The sequence below is a fragment of the Pan troglodytes genome, chromosome 13 (genome assembly GCF_028858775.2).
Source record: "Pan troglodytes isolate AG18354 chromosome 13, NHGRI_mPanTro3-v2.0_pri, whole genome shotgun sequence".
Lineage (NCBI taxonomy): Eukaryota > Metazoa > Chordata > Mammalia > Primates > Hominidae > Pan > Pan troglodytes.
In genome coordinates this window covers 39,729,556-39,734,640 of record NC_072411.2, presented here as the reverse complement: position 1 = coordinate 39,734,640, position 5,085 = coordinate 39,729,556, and positions in this window count along the sequence as shown.

Genomic DNA, 5,085 nt, shown 5'->3' with positions numbered 1-5,085 from the left:
GAAACCATCATTCTCAGCAAACTATGGCAAGGACAAAAAACCAAACACCGCATGTTCTCACTCATTGGTGGGAATTGAACAATGAGAACACATGGACACAGGAAGGGGAACATCACACACCAGGGACTGTTGTGGGGTGGGGGGACGGGGAAGGGATAGCATTAGGAGATATACCTAATGTTAAATGATGAGTTAATGGGTGCAGCACACCAACATGGCACATGTATACATATGTAACTAACCTGCACATTGTGCACATGTACCCTAAAACTTAAAGTAAAAAAAAAATAAATAAAGCACACATTTAATTCTAGTTCAAAAAAAAAGAAACCTGTGTTTTAACTAGTCCTCCAGGTGATTCTGGTGTGAGCTAATTGGTTTTCATTCATTGGTTTCAGAATACTTTCCATAAGGCTATAAGTGGGGTAAGAGGCAGCAGTGGGAGTAGTCACTGTTCTATTTAATTATTATACCTGAACTGAGCCTTACTTCTTGAACCAGGTAAATCATTGTAACATAAGTTTGAGCTTTTGCTGGACTCATTGTGATACAGACTGGAGTCAGCAGTTCATCTATCACTGGACCGCCATATGTCCCCTCTTTGACTTGTACAACATGTTAAAGATTTCAGACCTAGGGATTAACATCAGTTATTCCACTACTTAATTATGTCCAGAAGATTTGTGGGTCTCCATTTATGTATTGAAAAAACATCATGGGAAATGGCCACAAGCATCTTGGGGGAAGGCTTGAGCTGTTACTTAAAGTATACTGCACTGGTCACATTGTAGGGTCTTTATCTCTATCGAAGGACTCTAGATCTATAAAATAGCTTAGGTCTAGGCATCATGTAAGAGATCACAATTCTCTATGTTAATAAGCTACAACTGCTACCAGACCTAGAATTTTTTTCTTGTATATGTAAATCAGTAAAAAATAAACTTTCCATCCTTAGGTGTGATTAATTAACAATCACCACACATCCCTACAGGTCAATATTCTAATTACTACTTTGTCCTTGTGAACTTTTATGGCAATTATGCCCAGTTTTAGCAGCTGATTTTCAAGTTCTACATCCTGGCCTTTCTCATGTAGGATCTTATTAATTATTCTCATTAAAAATAGGGAGCCCAATTCCAGTGAAGCATCCTCTACCATCATCTCTGACCTACAGAGTCAGCTACCACAGAACTTATTAAAGCTGCTGCCTTGCCAATGCATTTCTTAATGATTTGGTGAAGACAGTATCCTCTGGGCCTTCCATGAGGGTAAGGTTCATGGGTGACTAAGCAGGTTCAAAGTAGATCCAGTCCAACATCTCCATCTCCTTGATATTTGATCTTCTTCTAATGCATGTCTAGCTCACCATTAAGTCCAGGCTTAAATTCACCATAGATTTAATGCAACTCTTAGAAGCTCAAGTTAAAACATTAAATCATGAATCCGAGGTGACTGTTTCCATGTAAACAAACTCATCTTAAGTCTGAGATATATATATATAAGCCATATATATATATATATACATATATATATATATATATGGCTTATATCTCAGCCATAATTGTCCTGAGTCACCAGCTGTCATACAGTCATTCTAATTTTTCACTCACAATCTGAGTTAACAATAAAGGCCTTAATTTTTTTCTTTTCTTTGTTTGTTGTCTCCTGCATTATTATAATCACTTTTGTCATCAAAGAAATGAGGGGCCATAGATGATCTCCCAATTTCCTGCTCTCCATTTGCATTCATAACGCACCACCACCAGTGTTAATCTGGGTAATTGTGAATCCATTACATGACATTGGTTTCTAGGGCAAGAAAGTAATTTGTGCTCTCCTTAAATACATGAGCAATGCAATGCGAGAGTCCCATTTCCTGGGGTCACTTTGGTACAAATGACTTATTACTCAGAGTTTAAGCAGGAAGGAAGTGGCTTACTCAAACAAGATGATTGATTTGAGTTTAATAAAAGTGTTTTTAAATGAATGAGCAGGATTAATGGAAAACCAACAGTCATAAATGATTATCACTCTTGTGCCTGAAGTAGTAGCAAAGGAAAGTAGATTGAGAGAGTAGTTACTGGAACCCAGAAGCAAAATCTCTAGCTATAAAAGAGAGCCACTCACTTTACAGAAGCTGTGGCCTTCATTAGAGGAATATAATCATTCCTTGGCCATCCAGCAGGAAGACAGTTGGCTGAATATTCTCTTTTTGCTCTCTAATCTCATGCCAGTGCTTCTTGCCTGATGATGCCTACCAGAATCCAGGGTTCAAGGGAGCTCATTGATGTAATCCATAAATTTTGTCTTCAAGAGTTTGTGGAGAAAAGTTGAGAGTGGGTCTAGAGGGAAAAAGGAAGAAAGCATCCAGCACATATTCCCATTTATTTAAGTTTTATTTATAACCTCTAAATAAAGTGTTATCCTACAAAAAGTTCTTACATATGCTTTGTTGAATTTATTCCTAGTGTTTTTTTGGGGGTGTTGATATTTCAAATGGCATATTTTCATTACATTTCTATTTGCTGTTGGTGTAAATAATTGCAACAAATATCAATATGTTGATTTTCTATCTGAAAAATTTACTAAACTGTCTTAATTTTAATAGTTTGTCTATATTTTTTTCATTATCTATTGAGACAACTTTTCATTTGTAATAATAAGGTTTTTATTCTGATTTTACAGTCTTTGTAAGTTCCCCCTTCACCTTACTGGGCTGGCTAGGATTTCTTAATATATTATATTGAAAAAGAATGACGATATAAGAATTCCTTATTTTGTTCCTAATTTAAAGTGAATATTTTAATATTTTATTATTGCATATAAAGAATGCTGTTAAATTTTTTTATAAAACATTTTATCAAGTGTATTGTTAACTTTTGCTGCATAACAAGTTACTTTAAAAATTAGTGGCCTAAAATAACAATAAACATATGTCAGCTCATATTATCTGTGAGTAATGAAACTAGGAGCACCTTAGGTATATGATTCTGTCTTAGGGGGTCTCTCATGAAACTGTGGTCAAAATGTCAGCCAGGGAGACAGTAAGTTATAGTCAAATTATCAGCCAAGGGTATAGTCATCTAAAGATTGACTGGAATTGGAGTATTGGTTTCCAAAATGGCCTGCTCATACAGGTGGCGAGTTGATGCTGGTTGCTGGATGGAGACTTTAGATAGGTTCCACATGGACCTGTCTATAAGATTGCTTACATGCCTTCAGAACATAGTAGCTGGCTTCCCTCAGAGTGAGCAATCTAAGAGACAGCAAGGCGGAAGCCAAAATGTTTTTATGACACACTTGAAAGTAACACATTGCTATTTCCACAGTATCTTATTGAGTACCAAGATTTATTGAATGTCATGCAGAAGTGTTAGGTAAAAGTTATGGGAGGTCATTTCTTGGACTGAGCTCCTGCACTAGACACAATCAGGCCAGACTAATACAGAATAGAGTCACTCATGCCAGCTTCCACATAATGAAACTGAACTTAGAAAAAAAGTTTTCCAAAAAACAGGAGATTCACAGAAACCCATCCAAATGGGCCCCTTCAACATGAACCAGTGCAGTAAGAAAGTCCTGTCTACTTTAACTGTATAAGGAAAGTTACTTTAAAACGACCAGTCAACTTTTTGTTCCTTATTTCTGCTTTCTTCAGCCTTTTCCTGCCTATAAAGAGTTCTCTCTCTGCTCAGCTCTGGGAAGTGCCTTTCTGTTTCCCAGATGGGAGGCTGCTCAACTTATGAATCACTAATAAAATCATTAGATCTTGAATTTTTTTGAAATTTTGTTCTTTGATAGAGGAAATTACGTAAATACATGAAGGTAAGAATAATCGGGAGGTAAGAATTATTGTGGGATATTTCGGAGACCAACTACCATATCAGGTCAGTACTTTTCTTCTATACTTTCTATTTTTTCTACTAAGAGCTTTGCCACAGATTGTTCCATTTTTTCAAGTTCTTTTTGAGCATTTACTGAGAAGATTACAAGGTCTTCTTGCTTTAATATGTTAATTGACTAATTATATTAATTATCTAATAAGCCAACCTTGTATTCTTGGATGTATTCCAAAATTGTCATAGTGTATTTTGCTAGATTAATATTTTCTTTAGAATTGCATGAGTGAGATTGGCCAATAATTTTTATATTTTTATAAATTGTACAGTCTTTTCTTATTATGGCATCAAGGATATGCTAACCCAATTTAATGAGTTGGAAAGTGTTGGCTGTTTTACAAATTCTATGTAAAAGTTGGTGAATCCTTAGAATTACTTTTTGAGTGTTTGCTGGAATGTATAAGCAAAGCCATTTGGACCAATTATATCTTGTATATAATTATATTTAATTATCAATTGAATTTCTTTAATATTAAGAAGTCTGTTCAGTTCAATTTTTTTGAGTTTTTCTTTCAAGGAATTTTACGTAAGCTACTAATTTTATTCTCATAAAACTCATAATGTTATTCCCATTATATTTCATTCTCTATACCATGCAATGTATCCCTTTGTTTCATTCCAGATATTCTTTATTTGTAACTTTTATCTTGATCAACATTTCCAGAAGATTATCTGCTTTTCAGTATTTTCAAACAACCAATCTTAGACTTTGTTAAATTTTTTTTTTCTGAAAATTTCCAACTTTAGGTGACATTGTAGATATCTTTCTAATTTACTTAAAATTGTTGCCAATTGTTTTATCTATGTATGAAATTGTGGTTTCATACAGTTAGTGGTTGCAATGCTGATTAAAAATTATACTTACAATTTTATCTTTTATCTAAATGACCATTTACTGAAGGAGATATGTTAAAAATCCAGTATGTCAGTGAATTCTCATGGTACTTCAGTCATTTTTTTATTTCATATTTGAGGCTCTATTAATATATTCTAGTTAATAATTTTTATAGTTTTTTATAACTTTTTATTATTATATAATCCCATCCCCCATTTTTTAGCCTAGAATCAAACCATACAAAGATGGAATATGGTCTCTTCAGACATGGAAAGACTCAAACCATTAGGATGTTCTTCAGCAAAATAATGGAGTAATCCATGAAAAAGAAAGCCATGGAATCTAAAAGAC